The following is a 21,555-nucleotide window of genomic DNA, read 5'->3' on the forward strand; positions in this document are numbered from 1 at the left end:
TCTTTTCTCAGGGTTAGGGCATGGAAAACTGTTTCCAGACCCCTCATTTTCTACTGGTCCTTGGCGCCTGAGACTGTTCCCTCCAGTGAATCCAGCAATTCCCTTATTCAGCTGAGATTCTGCAGATTTCTGTAGTCAAAGATATAATATCAAAAAGAATGCAAAAAATCTTTTAACCTTTATGTAATCAGTTGCTGTATTTTGTCAGTGTTTCTTGGTTTCCTCAATCTTCTGTGTCCTGCTGTCTGAAACTTACAGCTTCTTCAAGGATGGTTCTCTTAGGAAAAAGGATTGTTGCTATCCATACTCACGTGATCCTGATTAGAAGCATTTGTTTCATTATATTATTGAAAAACAATTTAGAATATATATCAACTTTTTTTTTTAAACTGTGCATAATATTTGGTTCAGCTGAGAGGTGATCTGATTTTTTTTCAGTATTGAAAATCAATTTTTGACCCATTCTGAGTTTATCATCATTTTTTTTTTTTTTTTTGCTTTTCTTGCTGCCTGTAGTAGGGCAGTTTTGTGTCCCTTGGCTTGTTACTTAAGCAACAGTCAGTAAACATTGATTCAAGCAGTAGTATTGTCACCACACATTTACAGATTTAGCAGACTTAATTTTCCCATACACAAATAACATGTGACAGATTTAAAAATAACATTTCAGCATTTATAATACTTTACTCCTTTTTTGTTTTGTTTTTGTGTTTTGACCACGCTGTGCAGCTTGTGGCACCTTAATTCTCTGACCAGGGATCAGGGATCAAACTCGAGCCCCCTGAAGTAGAAGTGTGGAGTCCTGGGAAGTCCCTATAATATTGTATTTTTAAACAATTCAGGTAGTTTTATTCTGTTTCATGTATGTATCTTTTTGACAAAAGTGGGAGACTATATGCTGCTTTGTAAACCATTTAAAATTTTATTTTTCACTTACTGTATTGCTCCTGTCTTTTCAAGTCAGCATATACAGATCCTGCTCATCATTTTTAGTGAGTGTGTTATGTGTTGGTTGTGCTGTAGTTTAACCAATTCCTTATTGGTAGACTTTCAGATTGTCTCTGGGTTTTTATTTTATAAACAGTGTTGTACTAACATTTCAGTTATACATCATGTGTACTTGTGTTTACTTGCTTAGAATAAATTGTAGAATAGGTCTGCTGAATCAGAGTGTATACATTTTAAGAGCTTTTGATGTCCATAGCTATTTTTTTGAAATACCAACTAGTTTACTTTTCCTCCAGTAGTATTTGAAAATGGAGAATTTCCTGGCGGTCTAGTGGTTAGACACTTCACTGCCTTGGTCCGGGTTCAGTCCTTGTTTGGGGAACTAAGACTCTGCAAGCCGTGAAGGACAGCCAAAAGAAAAAGAAAAATGTATCTCCAAGTGTGGGAATGTTGAAGATATTCTTTTTTCTGCACCCTCTCCTATGCTGTGTTCTTTTCTTCTTTTTGCTCATCTGACTGGCAAAAATGTTATGTATCATGTTTGTATGTTTTTATTAGTAAAGTTGAATATCTTTTCATATGTTTGTTGTCCCTTTGTATTTCTTTTGTAAATGTATGTCCTTTTTCCATTTTTCTGTTAAAGTAGTATTCTTTATCTGCTTTTTAAAAAAATTCATTGTATATATTACTTTTGCTCAGCACATAATTCGGAGAAGGCAATGGCAAGCCACTCCAGTACTCTTGCCTAGAAAATCCCATGGATGGAGGAGCCTGGTAGGCTGCAGTCCGTGGGGTCGCTAAGGGTCGGACACGACTGAAGCGACTTAGCAGCAGCAGCAGCAGTTAGATTACCAGATGTATCGTATGTATGAAATTAACAGCCAACAAATAATTATTTCTGGGCTTATCAAAGCACTAGCTCTTTGCATTGACACGATTGAAGTGACTTAGCAGCAGCACCAACAGATACACCAGGGAACCAGTAGATGGCATGCCTGAGTAAGGATGACTCCAAACTGGGGAAATGTTAGGATCTGGTCTAATTTAGTTAATTAAATTTATGAAGCATCTACCATGTAATGAGAGGCAGAGTGAGAATGCAAGAATATAAAAAGAAATCTAATGAGGAGGATTTGAAAAGGCAATGTAGAAATATCTACTGTGATAGAACTATAAACTAATGCTGGAGAAAAACAACGTTTTAGAAGGGACATCTGGGAAGTGTACAACAGTTCTTATGGGCAGCAGCTAACCAAATTAAAAGAAAAGACGTTTCTCATTATCTCATGTTTCCTAAAATAAATAAATTTACCTTTTCCAAGGTAAATAAATGTAAACCCTATGTTTATATTGTTTCATTGTTTTGAAGTAGGCAGCATTTGTGTATCTCCCATTTACAAAGAAAATGAAAAGTAAAGCTCATAGAGGTCGCTGCTTTCTTTAGAGTTAACAAAGGATCAGTGAGTGTCCAAACTGAAATGAGATCTTATGTTGTCCGAATTCCAGCCCAGTGGTTTTAAGTATGGTTGTATGTTTTATGATCAGGTTGTACCTATAATGAATAAACAAAGACTTTTGCAAGGGTGGAGGCCTGGGGGAGGTAAGTAGATGCAATACTAAGTTACCATGTATTACCAGTTAACATGGATGGTGTCAAAACGGGTTCACCCAGAAAAAGACCAGTTTTGGCTGGATGGCATCACCGACTCTGTGGACATGAGTTTGAGTGTACTCCGGGAGTTGGTGATGGACAGGGAGGCCTGGCGTGCTGTGATTCATGGGGTGGCGGAGAGTCGGACACGACTGAGCGACTGAACTGAACTGAACTGAACTGAACTGAACAACTCCCTAGGACTGTGAAGAAAGCTGATCGCTGAAGAATTGATGCTTTTGAACTGTGGTGCTGGAGAAGACTCTTGAGAGTCCCTTGGACTGCAAGGAGATCCGACCAGTCCATTCTAAAGGAGATCAATCCTGGGTGTTCATTGGAAGGACTGATGCTAAAGCTGAAACTCCAATACTTTGGCCACCTCATGTGAAAAGACTGAAAAAGTCTTTTCCACTGGCTGGAAAAGACCCTGATGCTGGGAAGGATTGGGGGCGGGAGAAGGGGACGACAGAGAATGAGATGTCTGGATGGACATGAGTTTGAGTGAACTCCAGGAGTTGGTGATGGACAGGGAGGCCTGGCGTGCTGTGATTCATGGGGTTGCAAGGGGTCGGACACGACTGAGCCCCTGAACTGAACTGAACTGAACTGAAGCTCAGTATTTATTATCATTTAGGGAGCACCTTTAAAAAAAGATTGTTTCACTAGTGGCTCAAACAGGAAAGAATCTGACTGCAGTGCAGGAGACCTGGGTTCCATCCCTGGGTCGGTCGGGACGATTCCCTGGAGAAGGGAATGGCGATCCACTCCAGTAGTCTTGCCTGGAGAAGGCCATGGACAGAGGAGCCTGGTGGGCTACAGTCCATTGGATCGCAAAGAGTCGGACACGACAGAGGGACTAACACTTCCACTTTTCTTTGTATAAAATGCTGCTGCTGCTGCTAAGTCGCTTCAGTCGTGTCCCACTCTATGCAACCCCAGGGACGGCAGCCCGCCAGGCTCCCCCATCCCTGGCATTCTCCAGGCAAGAACACTGGAGTGGGTTGCCATTTCCTTCTCCAGTGCATGAACGTGGAAAGGGAAAGTAAAGTCGCTCAGTCCTGTCTGACTCTTCGCAACACCATGTACTGCAGCCTACAGGGCTCCTCCGGCCATGGGATTTTCCAGGCGAGAGTACTGGAGTGGGTTGCCACTGCCTTCTCTGATTTGACGGCTACCCAGAAGCTCCAAATGCGAGCGCGCAGCCGAGCGAGCGCAGCGCGCCTGCGCCGTACGTGCGCGCGCATGCTCCCCGCCCCCGCCCGCCCCCGCGCCCTGGCCGTGGCGAAAGCCCGCCGGCGCTCCTCGCTGATGCCGCTTACCTGAGGGACCCGCGGCCGCCGCCGGCCGCCGCCGGCCGCCGCCGCAGCCTCCCGGGAGCCCGGCCCCGAGGTGTGAGGTGAGCCCCGGGTCGTGCAGGCCCCTTCCCGTCCGGCGCAGCGGGAAAAGGAGTGGGGAGTGGGGACTGAGGAGGTGCCGCCGCGGCTGCCCGCTCCTCGGTCTGACCCTGTGCCCAGGAGGCACCAGCAGCCGCGGCCCCTCCTCCTCAGGGAGCGTTATTCGCGTCGCCGCCGAAACAGAAGCCGTGGGCGCCGCGCTGTGGAGGGGTGTGTCGGGGCTTTCTCGGGGTGGGCGGCGGGCCGGCGCGGCGCGGGGGAGCCCGAGTTTGGGGCTGGGCGGCGCGGCGGGCCGATGCCCGCGGACGGGGTTGACCCTCTGGGTCCCGAGCCCGCGCCGAGCAGCCTGTTGGAGGGCGGCCCGCGCTCCCTCCGCGCCGCGCTCCCTGCGCCAGCCCTGGGGCTCGAGCGGTCGGCGCCGCGGGGGCGTGTGGCGCTCCCGGGCCGCTGGGGGCTGTGCGGGGAGGCCGCGGCCGCTGGCGGGAGGACAGTGCGCCGAGGGCTGGGCGCGGGCCCGCGGGGGGCGTCGGGGCTTCCCGGGGCCCGGGCGGCGTCGCAGCATCTGGACTGCCTCCCGTTTCTAGTCCTGAAAGCTGTCCCCTCTCCTCCCTCCCGTCAGTTTTGCAAAGTCTGCATATTCCTCCTCGAGCCTTCCCCCTCTGCCCCCTTGGACGCTCCGTGTGTTTGCCCTGGGGTAGGGCGGAGAGATTCATCCATAGCCTCTGAGACTTAGCAGCAGCAGCAGCAGCAGCAAACATGTCAAGGCATTGTAGCATCTTCCTAGAGGCCTTTATCAGAGTTAGGTGCCTTCCTCAATAAGAGAAAAAGGGGTGTTTTTTCTTTCGCTCTTAAAAGAACAAAAGCATATGCCACTAATTTAGGCAGAGGAGTCAACTTGAAGTTGCAGCATATCTAGGAAGGAGGACAAAAGGTCTGGGTTTTGGCCCAGAATAAATGAAATTTTGAATTTTGGTTCCCTTCTGAATGTAGGCAGACAGAACAGCAGAGCAGCTCAGCAGCTATAGAAATAAATGACTGCTGTATAAGGTTGGTCAAACAAGATCTTATTTTGTAGAAGTAGTTTGGAGAGACCTGTAATGTTTGTTTACGGGAATTGGGTTACTTGGCAAAGCCAATATCGCAGGAGCAAGGAAACAGACTTGACAAGGGGGATGTTACCTCCCTCTTGAGCCTTCTTTTAGCCTTTGGTGATGTGCTGACAGTCAAAGGGATAGAGGAATCCGTAGTTCTGTTATTAAGAACCATTTACTCCTCAAGATAATGCTTTCCATCCGTACTTTTTTTTTTTTTTTCCCATCCGTACTTTTAAGCAAATCAATGCCATCTTTTTCCTCCAGAAGAAGAAGGAAAAGAACAGAAAAGTGTTTGTTTGAAGTACCAAGATAGGAAAGTGATGTAAAAGCTTGAGTGGCCTGGCTTCCAAAGATAGAGCTGAAAATAAAAGATAATCGAGATGCAATTCTTCTTATAGTGTTGCGTTTTCTTTAGTGAAATAACAGGTTCTTCCTCTCCCCCCCTCCCCCCAAATGCTTTGAAACTGTCAGGAAAGTAAGGTAATTAGTAAAGCCTACCGTCCTACCTTCTCTTTCCTCCTCCTCCGTTATTTATTTTTTTCTCGTCCACTGACATTCCCTGCCTGTACGTCTCTCCAGAATCTACCAGTGCCCTATTAATAGAAGAAGAAAGGACTGTAGGTTCTTTCATCCCTTTTTCATCTTAGGTACTGTGTTCCTCTGAACTTTGTTTTGTGCTTTGAACATGGAGGTGGATTTTTGTAGAGAGATCCCCAGCCATGATTGAGATATTTGAAGTAGGGAGCCTTGCGGGGAAGATAAACAGTAAAGTGCACGTTCGTTCTTTGTATAGCACAGTGCTGTGAGAGCCTCATCATTGGGCAGAGAGAGGGGCTTTTAAATTCCCTGTAAGTCCTCTGTTGCCCACTTCACAGGCAAAGGATCTCTCTCTCCAACTTAAGTTTCGTATGTGTTAGTAAACCTATGAGATTTCATACTGAAAACGTACTCTGAGCTTGTTAGTTTGTTGATGTTAGACTGCTGTTGACTTTATTTTCTTCAGGAGACTTGTGATAGGAAACAGTTCTTACTGCATCTTTCCCTTCTTTCACAGGGACGAGCAGTGTTGGCCTCAAGTGTTTTTTAACCCCTAAATCTCTAGAATTAGAGACGTTTAAAGCTGCAGTTGGCCACAAAAAGAGCAGTAGTGCAAATGAAAAGCAAGACTTTGAAATATGTATGAGAGGAATTGTTCAGTATAGATTTGTGAGAAGGGTCACAGCGTCTTGAGGGAAGAAGTGAAGGTTTTTAATAGTGGCATTTCCAGAAGTTAGGAATGAATGTTTGAAGAGCAACAACTAACTCTTCTTTGACTAGAAAACACTTTCAACTGACTGTTGCATCAGAAATGATGAATCTATCTTTGAGTTACAATCTTTGAGTTATGCTGAGAACTAGCAACAGTTTTGGTGGATCCAAGGAATGCACTGTGAATGAAGTTTAAGAAAAAACAACTAGGCTAGTAGGCCTAAAAAAATCTTGGTCCCCGAAGTTTATCTCATTAAACTAATTTTATAGTCAAAACATGCAACCATGCTAAAGTGGGGGGAAAATCAGGAGCTTGATATTAGAGCATTTTCTGAACACATTTTAATGAAAAAGGGAAACCAGGATGGAATTTCAACCAGATTTTTTTTTTTTTTTTTTTAATTTTAAAGTCCAGATTCTGGCCATCTTTCAACTTTCCAGTTTTGCTTTTCGTTTTAAAAGATCTTCTGCTTCTGCTTTCTCTAGTCTTAAAAGTAATGTATACTTTGTAAGATGGACTGGATTTTGATGCCTACTGTTCATTTTAATCTTGAACTTGAATGTTTTCCCTGTATTTTTTTAAGCCCCATCACTCAGCACACTGGAAGATTAGATTATCTTTTGTAATCAGTAGATGACTAGATGGACTTTAAAAATTAGATAAAGTAGCAAAGTGATACCTTGAGATTAGTAAGAATCTAGGCCCTAAGAATTAAATATGGAGCTATATAAACTTTAGCAACCAGAGAACAGTATCCTGAGAGTGAATTTATTTAAAAAAAATAAGATATGGAAAACAAAAGGCCAAAACCCACATGAGTTTTAGGAAAAGGAATCGAGCACTTTGAGCAGTGATATGTTCTCAGTGTGTACTTTGCTGTTTATGTTCCTTGAGAGAAGCAGCTTCAGAGGTAATGATTGCTAATCCTTATAATGCAGTCTTGGAAAACTCTGAAAGAAGACAAAAGAATATCCTCCTGTTCCCATTGTAGCCAGTGTGTTTGAGGCAACCTTTAATTTCTGAATTGGAAACGCAAGATGTTACGTACATTTATAGTGTGTCAAGATAAGTAAATCTAAGCTGAGAAAGAGGAAAGGAATCACTTTCTGTACAGGAAGTGTGAATTGGAATAGAATTGCTAACATCTTTTGTTGCAGGGCCTTGCTGCAACAAGGGCCCACTTGCTGCAAGCCCCCAGGGCCCACTTTTGTCATTGTCTCTTCTGGGATTCAGCCTGCTTTCTTTCCTCTTCACAGTTGCCATCTCCTGCTTTTCCCAGCTGAGTTCTTTGGGTCTGGCTTTGTAGCCAGCCTCTGAAGACAGTTCCAAGACTGCATCCCCTTTATTGCTGTTCTTCAGGACAAATACTCACCTTATTTTAGGGGCTTTTACTTTTTATCTTCACAAGAGAACTGGTAAATTGGGGAATATCAGATTCCTGATGTTACACATTGATAAAAATTAAAGTGTAGGGTTAAGTGTATCTAGTCCTTTTTGTTTTCTGATGAAATAATCATCAGGTCACTTAATCTGAAATTAGTTTTCCCACATATCTTGTATTGTTCTGTAAAGAAGTGAATGTCTCTTTTCTCAGGGTTAGGGCATGGAAAACTGTTTCCAGACCCCTCATTTTCTACTGGTCCTTGGCGCCTGAGACTGTTCCCTCCAGTGAATCCAGCAATTCCCTTATTCAGCTGAGATTCTGCAGATTTCTGTAGTCAAAGATATAATATCAAAAAGAATGCAAAAAATCTTTTAACCTTTATGTAATCAGTTGCTGTATTTTGTCAGTGTTTCTTGGTTTCCTCAATCTTCTGTGTCCTGCTGTCTGAAACTTACAGCTTCTTCAAGGATGGTTCTCTTAGGAAAAAGGATTGTTGCTATCCATACTCACGTGATCCTGATTAGAAGCATTTGTTTCATTATATTATTGGAAAACAATTTAGAATATATATCAACTTTTTTTTTTAAACTGTGCATAATATTTGGTTCAGCTGAGAGGTGATCTGATTTTTTTTCAGTATTGAAAATCAATTTTTGACCCATTCTGAGTTTATCATCATTTTTTTTTTTTTTTTTTTTTGCTTTTCTTGCTGCCTGTAGTAGGGCAGTTTTGTGTCCCTTGGCTTGTTACTTAAGCAACAGTCAGTAAACATTGATTCAAGCAGTAGTATTGTCACCACACATTTACAGATTTAGCAGACTTAATTTTCCCATACACAAATAACATGTGACAGATTTAAAAATAACATTTCAGCATTTATAATACTTTACTCCTTTTTTGTTTTGTTTTTGTGTTTTGACCACGCTGTGCAGCTTGTGGCACCTTAATTCTCTGACCAGGGATCAGGGATCAAACTCGAGCCCCCTGAAGTAGAAGTGTGGAGTCCTGGGAAGTCCCTATAATATTGTATTTTTAAACAATTCAGGTAGTTTTATTCTGTTTCATGTATGTATATTTTTGACAAAAGTGGGAGACTATATGCTGTTTTGTAAACCATTTAAAATTTTATTTTTCACTTACTGTATTGCTCCTGTCTTTTCAAGTCAGCATATACAGATCCTGCTCATCATTTTTAGTGAGTGTGTTATGTGTTGGTTGTGCTGTAGTTTAACCAATTCCTTATTGGTAGACTTTCAGATTGTCTCTGGGTTTTTATTTTATAAACAGTGTTGTACTAACATTTCAGTTATACATCATGTGTACTTGTGTTTACTTGCTTAGAATAAATTGTAGAATAGGTCTGCTGAATCAGAGTGTATACATTTTAAGAGCTTTTGATGTCCATAGCTATTTTTTTGAAATACCAACTAGTTTACTTTTCCTCCAGTAGTATTTGAAAATGGAGAATTTCCTGGCGGTCTAGTGGTTAGACACTTCACTGCCTTGGTCCGGGTTCAGTCCTTGTTTGGGGAACTAAGACTCTGCAAGCCGTGAAGGACAGCCAAAAGAAAAAGAAAAATGTATCTCCAAGTGTGGGAATGTTGAAGATATTCTTTTTTCTGCACCCTCTCCTATGCTGTGTTCTTTTCTTCTTTTTGCTCATCTGACTGGCAAAAATGTTATGTATCATGTTTGTATGTTTTTATTAGTAAAGTTGAATATCTTTTCATATGTTTGTTGTCCCTTTGTATTTCTTTTGTAAATGTATGTCCTTTTTCCATTTTTCTGTTAAAGTAGTATTCTTTATCTGCTTTTTAAAAAAATTCATTGTATATATTACTTTTGCTCAGCACATAATTCGGAGAAGGCAATGGCAAGCCACTCCAGTACTCTTGCCTAGAAAATCCCATGGATGGAGGAGCCTGGTAGGCTGCAGTCCGTGGGGTCGCTAAGGGTCGGACACGACTGAAGCGACTTAGCAGCAGCAGCAGCAGTTAGATTACCAGATGTATCGTATGTATGAAATTAACAGCCAACAAATAATTATTTCTGGGCTTATCAAAGCACTAGCTCTTTGCATTGACACGATTGAAGTGACTTAGCAGCAGCACCAACAGATACACCAGGGAACCAGTAGATGGCATGCCTGAGTAAGGATGACTCCAAACTGGGGAAATGTTAGGATCTGGTCTAATTTAGTTAATTAAATTTATGAAGCATCTACCATGTAATGAGAGGCAGAGTGAGAATGCAAGAATATAAAAAGAAATCTAATGAGGAGGATTTGAAAAGGCAATGTAGAAATATCTACTGTGATAGAACTATAAACTAATGCTGGAGAAAAACAACGTTTTAGAAGGGACATCTGGGAAGTGTACAACAGTTCTTATGGGCAGCAGCTAACCAAATTAAAAGAAAAGACGTTTCTCATTATCTCATGTTTCCTAAAATAAATAAATTTACCTTTTCCAAGGTAAATAAATGTAAACCCTATGTTTATATTGTTTCATTGTTTTGAAGTAGGCAGCATTTGTGTATCTCCCATTTACAAAGAAAATGAAAAGTAAAGCTCATAGAGGTCGCTGCTTTCTTTAGAGTTAACAAAGGATCAGTGAGTGTCCAAACTGAAATGAGATCTTATGTTGTCTGAATTCCAGCCCAGTGGTTTTAAGTATGGTTGTATGTTTTATGATCAGGTTGTACCTATAATGAATAAACAAAGACTTTTGCAAGGGTGGAGGCCTGGGGGAGGTAAGTAGATGCAATACTAAGTTACCATGTATTACCAGTTAACATGGATGGTGTCAAAACGGGTTCACCCAGAAAAAGACCAGTTTTGGCTGGATGGCATCACCGACTCTGTGGACATGAGTTTGAGTGTACTCCGGGAGTTGGTGATGGACAGGGAGGCCTGGCGTGCTGTGATTCATGGGGTGGCGGAGAGTCGGACACGACTGAGCGACTGAACTGAACTGAACTGAACTGAACTGAACAACTCCCTAGGACTGTGAAGAAAGCTGATCGCTGAAGAATTGATGCTTTTGAACTGTGGTGCTGGAGAAGACTCTTGAGAGTCCCTTGGACTGCAAGGAGATCCGACCAGTCCATTCTAAAGGAGATCAATCCTGGGTGTTCATTGGAAGGACTGATGCTAAAGCTGAAACTCCAATACTTTGGCCACCTCATGTGAAAAGACTGAAAAAGTCTTTTCCACTGGCTGGAAAAGACCCTGATGCTGGGAAGGATTGGGGGCGGGAGAAGGGGACGACAGAGAATGAGATGTCTGGATGGACATGAGTTTGAGTGAACTCCAGGAGTTGGTGATGGACAGGGAGGCCTGGCGTGCTGTGATTCATGGGGTTGCAAGGGGTCGGACACGACTGAGCCCCTGAACTGAACTGAACTGAACTGAAGCTCAGTATTTATTATCATTTAGGGAGCACCTTTAAAAAAAGATTGTTTCACTAGTGGCTCAAACAGGAAAGAATCTGACTGCAGTGCAGGAGACCTGGGTTCCATCCCTGGGTCGGTCGGGACGATTCCCTGGAGAAGGGAATGGCGATCCACTCCAGTAGTCTTGCCTGGAGAAGGCCATGGACAGAGGAGCCTGGTGGGCTACAGTCCATTGGATCGCAAAGAGTCGGACACGACAGAGGGACTAACACTTCCACTTTTCTTTGTATAAAATGCTGCTGCTGCTGCTAAGTCGCTTCAGTCGTGTCCCACTCTATGCAACCCCAGGGACGGCAGCCCGCCAGGCTCCCCCATCCCTGGCATTCTCCAGGCAAGAACACTGGAGTGGGTTGCCATTTCCTTCTCCAGTGCATGAACGTGGAAAGGGAAAGTAAAGTCGCTCAGTCCTGTCTGACTCTTCGCAACACCATGTACTGCAGCCTACAGGGCTCCTCCGGCCATGGGATTTTCCAGGCGAGAGTACTGGAGTGGGTTGCCACTGCCTTCTCTGATTTGACGGCTACCCAGAAGCTCCAAATGCGAGCGCGCAGCCGAGCGAGCGCAGCGCGCCTGCGCCGTACGTGCGCGCGCATGCTCCCCGCCCCCGCCCGCCCCCGCGCCCTGGCCGTGGCGAAAGCCCGCCGGCGCTCCTCGCTGATGCCGCTTACCTGAGGGACCCGCGGCCGCCGCCGGCCGCCGCCGCAGCCTCCCGGGAGCCCGGCCCCGAGGTGTGAGGTGAGCCCCGGGTCGTGCAGGCCCCTTCCCGTCCGGCGCAGCGGGAAAAGGAGTGGGGAGTGGGGACTGAGGAGGTGCCGCCGCGGCTGCCCGCTCCTCGGTCTGCCCCTGTGCCCAGGAGGCACCAGCAGCCGCGGCCCCTCCTCCTCAGGGAGCGTTATTCGCGTCGCCGCCGAAACAGAAGCCGTGGGCGCCGCGCTGTGGAGGGGTGTGTCGGGGCTTTCTCGGGGTGGGCGGCGGGCCGGCGCGGCGCGGGGGAGCCCGAGTTTGGGGCTGGGCGGCGCGGCGGGCCGATGCCCGCGGACGGGGTTGACCCTCTGGGTCCCGAGCCCGCGCCGAGCAGCCTGTTGGAGGGCGGCCCGCGCTCCCTCCGCGCCGCGCTCCCTGCGCCAGCCCTGGGGCTCGAGCGGTCGGCGCCGCGGGGGCGTGTGGCGCTCCCGGGCCGCTGGGGGCTGTGCGGGGAGGCCGCGGCCGCTGGCGGGAGGACAGTGCGCCGAGGGCTGGGCGCGGGCCCGCGGGGGGCGTCGGGGCTTCCCGGGGCCCGGGCGGCGTCGCAGCATCTGGACTGCCTCCCGTTTCTAGTCCTGAAAGTTGTCCCCTCTCCTCCCTCCCGTCAGTTTTGCAAAGTCTGCATATTCCTCCTCGAGCCTTCCCCCTCTGCCCCCTTGGACGCTCCGTGTGTTTGCCCTGGGGTAGGGCGGAGAGATTCATCCATAGCCTCTGAGACTTAGCAGCAGCAGCAGCAGCAGCAAACATGTCAAGGCATTGTAGCATCTTCCTAGAGGCCTTTATCAGAGTTAGGTGCCTTCCTCAATAAGAGAAAAAGGGGTGTTTTTTCTTTCGCTCTTAAAAGAACAAAAGCATATGCCACTAATTTAGGCAGAGGAGTCAACTTGAAGTTGCAGCATATCTAGGAAGGAGGACAAAAGGTCTGGGTTTTGGCCCAGAATAAATGAAATTTTGAATTTTGGTTCCCTTCTGAATGTAGGCAGACAGAACAGCAGAGCAGCTCAGCAGCTATAGAAATAAATGACTGCTGTATAAGGTTGGTCAAACAAGATCTTATTTTGTAGAAGTAGTTTGGAGAGACCTGTAATGTTTGTTTACGGGAATTGGGTTACTTGGCAAAGCCAATATCGCAGGAGCAAGGAAACAGACTTGACAAGGGGGATGTTACCTCCCTCTTGAGCCTTCTTTTAGCCTTTGGTGATGTGCTGACAGTCAAAGGGATAGAGGAATCCGTAGTTCTGTTATTAAGAACCATTTACTCCTCAAGATAATGCTTTCCATCCGTACTTTTTTTTTTTTTTTTCCCATCCGTACTTTTAAGCAAATCAATGCCATCTTTTTCCTCCAGAAGAAGAAGGAAAAGAACAGAAAAGTGTTTGTTTGAAGTACCAAGATAGGAAAGTGATGTAAAAGCTTGAGTGGCCTGGCTTCCAAAGATAGAGCTGAAAATAAAAGATAATCGAGATGCAATTCTTCTTATAGTGTTGCGTTTTCTTTAGTGAAATAACAGGTTCTTCCTCTCCCCCCCTCCCCCCAAATGCTTTGAAACTGTCAGGAAAGTAAGGTAATTAGTAAAGCCTACCGTCCTACCTTCTCTTTCCTCCTCCTCCGTTATTTATTTTTTTCTCGTCCACTGACATTCCCTGCCTGTACGTCTCTCCAGAATCTACCAGTGCCCTATTAATAGAAGAAGAAAGGACTGTAGGTTCTTTCATCCCTTTTTCATCTTAGGTACTGTGTTCCTCTGAACTTTGTTTTGTGCTTTGAACATGGAGGTGGATTTTTGTAGAGAGATCCCCAGCCATGATTGAGATATTTGAAGTAGGGAGCCTTGCGGGGAAGATAAACAGTAAAGTGCACGTTCGTTCTTTGTATAGCACAGTGCTGTGAGAGCCTCATCATTGGGCAGAGAGAGGGGCTTTTAAATTCCCTGTAAGTCCTCTGTTGCCCACTTCACAGGCAAAGGATCTCTCTCTCCAACTTAAGTTTCGTATGTGTTAGTAAACCTATGAGATTTCATACTGAAAACGTACTCTGAGCTTGTTAGTTTGTTGATGTTAGACTGCTGTTGACTTTATTTTCTTCAGGAGACTTGTGATAGGAAACAGTTCTTACTGCATCTTTCCCTTCTTTCACAGGGACGAGCAGTGTTGGCCTCAAGTGTTTTTTAACCCCTAAATCTCTAGAATTAGAGACGTTTAAAGCTGCAGTTGGCCACAAAAAGAGCAGTAGTGCAAATGAAAAGCAAGACTTTGAAATATGTATGAGAGGAATTGTTCAGTATAGATTTGTGAGAAGGGTCACAGCGTCTTGAGGAAAGAAGTGAAGGTTTTTAATAGTGGCATTTCCAGAAGTTAGGAATGAATGTTTGAAGAGCAACAACTAACTCTTCTTTGACTAGAAAACACTTTCAACTGACTGTTGCATCAGAAATGATGAATCTATCTTTGAGTTACAATCTTTGAGTTATGCTGAGAACTAGCAACAGTTTTGGTGGATCCAAGGAATGCACTGTGAATGAAGTTTAAGAAAAAACAACTAGGCTAGTAGGCCTAAAAAAATCTTGGTCCCCGAAGTTTATCTCATTAAACTAATTTTATAGTCAAAACATGCAACCATGCTAAAGTGGGGGGAAAATCAGGAGCTTGATATTAGAGCATTTTCTGAACACATTTTAATGAAAAAGGGAAACCAGGATGGAATTTCAACCAGATTTTTTTTTTTTTTTTTTTTAATTTTAAAGTCCAGATTCTGGCCATCTTTCAACTTTCCAGTTTTGCTTTTCGTTTTAAAAGATCTTCTGCTTCTGCTTTCTCTAGTCTTAAAAGTAATGTATACTTTGTAAGATGGACTGGATTTTGATGCCTACTGTTCATTTTAATCTTGAACTTGAATGTTTTCCCTGTATTTTTTTAAGCCCCATCACTCAGCACACTGGAAGATTAGATTATCTTTTGTAATCAGTAGATGACTAGATGGACTTTAAAAATTAGATAAAGTAGCAAAGTGATACCTTGAGATTAGTAAGAATCTAGGCCCTAAGAATTAAATATGGAGCTATATAAACTTTAGCAACCAGAGAACAGTATCCTGAGAGTGAATTTATTTAAAAAAAATAAGATATGGAAAACAAAAGGCCAAAACCCACATGAGTTTTAGGAAAAGGAATCGAGCACTTTGAGCAGTGATATGTTCTCAGTGTGTACTTTGCTGTTTATGTTCCTTGAGAGAAGCAGCTTCAGAGGTAATGATTGCTAATCCTTATAATGCAGTCTTGGAAAACTCTGAAAGAAGACAAAAGAATATCCTCCTGTTCCCATTGTAGCCAGTGTGTTTGAGGCAACCTTTAATTTCTGAATTGGAAACGCAAGATGTTACGTACATTTATAGTGTGTCAAGATAAGTAAATCTAAGCTGAGAAAGAGGAAAGGAATCACTTTCTGTACAGGAAGTGTGAATTGGAATAGAATTGCTAACATCTTTTGTTGCAGGGCCTTGCTGCAACAAGGGCCCACTTGCTGCAAGCCCCCAGGGCCCACTTTTGTCATTGTCTCTTCTGGGATTCAGCGTGCTTTCTTTCCTCTTCACAGTTGCCATCTCCTGCTTTTCCCAGCTGAGTTCTTTGGGTCTGGCTTTGTAGCCAGCCTCTGAAGACAGTTCCAAGACTGCATCCCCTTTATTGCTGTTCTTCAGGACAAATACTCACCTTATTTTAGGGGCTTTTACTTTTTATCTTCACAAGAGAACTGGTAAATTGGGGAATATCAGATTCCTGATGTTACACATTGATAAAAATTAAAGTGTAGGGTTAAGTGTATCTAGTCCTTTTTGTTTTCTGATGAAATAATCATCAGGTCACTTAATCTGAAATTAGTTTTCCCACATATCTTGTATTGTTCTGTAAAGAAGTGAATGTCTCTTTTCTCAGGGTTAGGGCATGGAAAACTGTTTCCAGACCCCTCATTTTCTACTGGTCCTTGGCGCCTGAGACTGTTCCCTCCAGTGAATCCAGCAATTCCCTTATTCAGCTGAGATTCTGCAGATTTCTGTAGTCAAAGATATAATATCAAAAAGAATGCAAAAAATCTTTTAACCTTTATGTAATCAGTTGCTGTATTTTGTCAGTGTTTCTTGGTTTCCTCAATCTTCTGTGTCCTGCTGTCTGAAACTTACAGCTTCTTCAAGGATGGTTCTCTTAGGAAAAAGGATTGTTGCTATCCATACTCACGTGATCCTGATTAGAAGCATTTGTTTCATTATATTATTGAAAAACAATTTAGAATATATATCAACTTTTTTTTTTAAACTGTGCATAATATTTGGTTCAGCTGAGAGGTGATCTGATTTTTTTTCAGTATTGAAAATCAATTTTTGACCCATTCTGAGTTTATCATCATTTTTTTTTTTTTTTTTGCTTTTCTTGCTGCCTGTAGTAGGGCAGTTTTGTGTCCCTTGGCTTGTTACTTAAGCAACAGTCAGTAAACATTGATTCAAGCAGTAGTATTGTCACCACACATTTACAGATTTAGCAGACTTAATTTTCCCATACACAAATAACATGTGACAGATTTAAAAATAACATTTCAGCATTTATAATACTTTACTCCTTTTTTGTTTTGTTTTTGTGTTTTGACCACGCTGTGCAGCTTGTGGCACCTTAATTCTCTGACCAGGGATCAGGGATCAAACTCGAGCCCCCTGAAGTAGAAGTGTGGAGTCCTGGGAAGTCCCTATAATATTGTATTTTTAAACAATTCAGGTAGTTTTATTCTGTTTCATGTATGTATATTTTTGACAAAAGTGGGAGACTATATGCTGTTTTGTAAACCATTTAAAATTTTATTTTTCACTTACTGTATTGCTCCTGTCTTTTCAAGTCAGCATATACAGATCCTGCTCATCATTTTTAGTGAGTGTGTTATGTGTTGGTTGTGCTGTAGTTTAACCAATTCCTTATTGGTAGACTTTCAGATTGTCTCTGGGTTTTTATTTTATAAACAGTGTTGTACTAACATTTCAGTTATACATCATGTGTACGTGTGTTTACTTGCTTAGAATAAATTGTAGAATAGGTCTGCTGAATCAGAGTGTATACATTTTAAGAGCTTTTGATGTCCATAGCTATTTTTTTGAAATACCAACTAGTTTACTTTTCCTCCAGTAGTATTTGAAAATGGAGAATTTCCTGGCGGTCTAGTGGTTAGACACTTCACTGCCTTGGTCCGGGTTCAGTCCTTGTTTGGGGAACTAAGACTCTGCAAGCCGTGAAGGACAGCCAAAAGAAAAAGAAAAATGTATCTCCAAGTGTGGGAATGTTGAAGATATTCTTTTTTCTGCACCCTCTCCTATGCTGTGTTCTTTTCTTCTTTTTGCTCATCTGACTGGCAAAAATGTTATGTATCATGTTTGTATGTTTTTATTAGTAAAGTTGAATATCTTTTCATATGTTTGTTGTCCCTTTGTATTTCTTTTGTAAATGTATGTCCTTTTTCCATTTTTCTGTTAAAGTAGTATTCTTTATCTGCTTTTTAAAAAAATTCATTGTATATATTACTTTTGCTCAGCACATAATTCGGAGAAGGCAATGGCAAGCCACTCCAGTACTCTTGCCTAGAAAATCCCATGGATGGAGGAGCCTGGTAGGCTGCAGTCCGTGGGGTCGCTAAGGGTCGGACACGACTGAAGCGACTTAGCAGCAGCAGCAGCAGTTAGATTACCAGATGTATCGTATGTATGAAATTAACAGCCAACAAATAATTATTTCTGGGCTTATCAAAGCACTAGCTCTTTGCATTGACACGATTGAAGTGACTTAGCAGCAGCACCAACAGATACACCAGGGAACCAGTAGATGGCATGCCTGAGTAAGGATGACTCCAAACTGGGGAAATGTTAGGATCTGGTCTAATTTAGTTAATTAAATTTATGAAGCATCTACCATGTAATGAGAGGCAGAGTGAGAATGCAAGAATATAAAAAGAAATCTAATGAGGAGGATTTGAAAAGGCAATGTAGAAATATCTACTGTGATAGAACTATAAACTAATGCTGGAGAAAAACAACGTTTTAGAAGGGACATCTGGGAAGTGTACAACAGTTCTTATGGGCAGCAGCTAACCAAATTAAAAGAAAAGACGTTTCTCATTATCTCATGTTTCCTAAAATAAATAAATTTACCTTTTCCAAGGTAAATAAATGTAAACCCTATGTTTATATTGTTTCATTGTTTTGAAGTAGGCAGCATTTGTGTATCTCCCATTTACAAAGAAAATGAAAAGTAAAGCTCATAGAGGTCGCTGCTTTCTTTAGAGTTAACAAAGGATCAGTGAGTGTCCAAACTGAAATGAGATCTTATGTTGTCTGAATTCCAGCCCAGTGGTTTTAAGTATGGTTGTATGTTTTATGATCAGGTTGTACCTATAATGAATAAACAAAGACTTTTGCAAGGGTGGAGGCCTGGGGGAGGTAAGTAGATGCAATACTAAGTTACCATGTATTACCAGTTAACATGGATGGTGTCAAAACGGGTTCACCCAGAAAAAGACCAGTTTTGGCTGGATGGCATCACCGACTCTGTGGACATGAGTTTGAGTGTACTCCGGGAGTTGGTGATGGACAGGGAGGCCTGGCGTGCTGTGATTCATGGGGTGGCGGAGAGTCGGACACGACTGAGCGACTGAACTGAACTGAACTGAACTGAACAACTCCCTAGGACTGTGAAGAAAGCTGATCGCTGAAGAATTGATGCTTTTGAACTGTGGTGCTGGAGAAGACTCTTGAGAGTCCCTTGGACTGCAAGGAGATCCGACCAGTCCATTCTAAAGGAGATCAATCCTGGGTGTTCATTGGAAGGACTGATGCTAAAGCTGAAACTCCAATACTTTGGCCACCTCATGTGAAAAGACTGAAAAAGTCTTTTCCACTGGCTGGAAAAGACCCTGATGCTGGGAAGGATTGGGGGCGGGAGAAGGGGACGACAGAGAATGAGATGTCTGGATGGACATGAGTTTGAGTGAACTCCAGGAGTTGGTGATGGACAGGGAGGCCTGGCGTGCTGTGATTCATGGGGTTGCAAGGGGTCGGACACGACTGAGCCCCTGAACTGAACTGAACTGAACTGAAGCTCAGTATTTATTATCATTTAGGGAGCACCTTTAAAAAAAGATTGTTTCACTAGTGGCTCAAACAGGAAAGAATCTGACTGCAGTGCAGGAGACCTGGGTTCCATCCCTGGGTCGGTCGGGACGATTCCCTGGAGAAGGGAATGGCGATCCACTCCAGTAGTCTTGCCTGGAGAAGGCCATGGACAGAGGAGCCTGGTGGGCTACAGTCCATTGGATCGCAAAGAGTCGGACACGACAGAGGGACTAACACTTCCACTTTTCTTTGTATAAAATGCTGCTGCTGCTGCTAAGTCGCTTCAGTCGTGTCCCACTCTATGCAACCCCAGGGACGGCAGCCCGCCAGGCTCCCCCATCCCTGGCATTCTCCAGGCAAGAACACTGGAGTGGGTTGCCATTTCCTTCTCCAGTGCATGAACGTGGAAAGGGAAAGTAAAGTCGCTCAGTCCTGTCTGACTCTTCGCAACACCATGTACTGCAGCCTACAGGGCTCCTCCGGCCATGGGATTTTCCAGGCGAGAGTACTGGAGTGGGTTGCCACTGCCTTCTCTGATTTGACGGCTACCCAGAAGCTCCAAATGCGAGCGCGCAGCCGAGCGAGCGCAGCGCGCCTGCGCCGTACGTGCGCGCGCATGCTCCCCGCCCCCGCCCGCCCCCGCGCCCTGGCCGTGGCGAAAGCCCGCCGGCGCTCCTCGCTGATGCCGCTTACCTGAGGGACCCGCGGCCGCCGCCGGCCGCCGCCGCAGCCTCCCGGGAGCCCGGCCCCGAGGTGTGAGGTGAGCCCCGGGTCGTGCAGGCCCCTTCCCGTCCGGCGCAGCGGGAAAAGGAGTGGGGAGTGGGGACTGAGGAGGTGCCGCCGCGGCTGCCCGCTCCTCGGTCTGACCCTGTGCCCAGGAGGCACCAGCAGCCGCGGCCCCTCCTCCTCAGGGAGCGTTATTCGCGTCGCCGCCGAAACAGAAGCCGTGGGCGCCGCGCTGTGGAGGGGTGTGTCGGGGCTTTCTCGGGGTGGGCGGCGGGCCGGCGCGGCGCGGGGGAGCCCGAGTTTGGGGCTGGGCGGCGCGGCGGGCCGATGCCCGCGGACGGGGTTGACCCTCTGGGTCCCGAGCCCGCGCCGAGCAGCCTGTTGGAGGGCGGCCCGCGCTCCCTCCGCGCCGCGCTCCCTGCGCCAGCCCTGGGGCTCGAGCGGTCGGCGCCGCGGGGGCGTGTGGCGCTCCCGGGCCGCTGGGGGCTGTGCGGGGAGGCCGCGGCCGCTGGCGGGAGGACAGTGCGCCGAGGGCTGGGCGCGGGCCCGCGGGGGGCGTCGGGGCTTCCCGGGGCCCGGGCGGCGTCGCAGCATCTGGACTGCCTCCCGTTTCTAGTCCTGAAAGTTGTCCCCTCTCCTCCCTCCCGTCAGTTTTGCAAAGTCTGCATATTCCTCCTCGAGCCTTCCCCCTCTGCCCCCTTGGACGCTCCGTGTGTTTGCCCTGGGGTAGGGCGGAGAGATTCATCCATAGCCTCTGAGACTTAGCAGCAGCAGCAGCAGCAGCAAACATGTCAAGGCATTGTAGCATCTTCCTAGAGGCCTTTATCAGAGTTAGGTGCCTTCCTCAATAAGAGAAAAAGGGGTGTTTTTTCTTTCGCTCTTAAAAGAACAAAAGCATATGCCACTAATTTAGGCAGAGGAGTCAACTTGAAGTTGCAGCATATCTAGGAAGGAGGACAAAAGGTCTGGGTTTTGGCCCAGAATAAATGAAATTTTGAATTTTGGTTCCCTTCTGAATGTAGGCAGACAGAACAGCAGAGCAGCTCAGCAGCTATAGAAATAAATGACTGCTGTATAAGGTTGGTCAAACAAGATCTTATTTTGTAGAAGTAGTTTGGAGAGACCTGTAATGTTTGTTTACGGGAATTGGGTTACTTGGCAAAGCCAATATCGCAGGAGCAAGGAAACAGACTTGACAAGGGGGATGTTACCTCCCTCTTGAGCCTTCTTTTAGCCTTTGGTGATGTGCTGACAGTCAAAGGGATAGAGGAATCCGTAGTTCTGTTATTAAGAACCATTTACTCCTCAAGATAATGCTTTCCATCCGTACTTTTTTTTTTTTTTTTCCCATCCGTACTTTTAAGCAAATCAATGCCATCTTTTTCCTCCAGAAGAAGAAGGAAAAGAACAGAAAAGTGTTTGTTTGAAGTACCAAGATAGGAAAGTGATGTAAAAGCTTGAGTGGCCTGGCTTCCAAAGATAGAGCTGAAAATAAAAGATAATCGAGATGCAATTCTTCTTATAGTGTTGCGTTTTCTTTAGTGAAATAACAGGTTCTTCCTCTCCCCCCCTCCCCCCAAATGCTTTGAAACTGTCAGGAAAGTAAGGTAATTAGTAAAGCCTACCGTCCTACCTTCTCTTTCCTCCTCCTCCGTTATTTATTTTTTTCTCGTCCACTGACATTCCCTGCCTGTACGTCTCTCCAGAATCTACCAGTGCCCTATTAATAGAAGAAGAAAGGACTGTAGGTTCTTTCATCCCTTTTTCATCTTAGG

General features: G+C 44.8%; 1 protein-coding gene across 37 annotated transcripts in view; it reads left to right on the forward strand.

Annotated features, from left to right (window-relative positions):
• The first annotated feature begins 4,414 nt into the window (after positions 1-4,414).
• The window catches only part of LOC129560676 (ankyrin repeat domain-containing protein 26-like), a 210,309-nt gene continuing 193,168 nt past the window's right edge, over positions 4,415-21,555 (forward strand). For 28 of the 37 annotated variants that reach the window (XM_088827785.1, XM_088827784.1, XM_088827788.1 and 25 more), the window contains exon 1: positions 4,416-19,814. The gene's annotated coding sequence lies outside the window, so the exon portion shown is untranslated. Of the gene's footprint in view, positions 19,815-21,555 lie in introns of all 37 variants that reach the window. The other 9 variants (XR_016035243.1, XR_016035239.1, XR_016035240.1 and 6 more) reach the window with 7 other exon arrangements.

Source organism: Moschus berezovskii, chromosome 18 (genome assembly GCF_049115385.1).
Source record: "Moschus berezovskii isolate FMDL1 chromosome 18, NW_MosBer_1.0, whole genome shotgun sequence".
NCBI lineage: Eukaryota > Metazoa > Chordata > Mammalia > Artiodactyla > Moschidae > Moschus > Moschus berezovskii.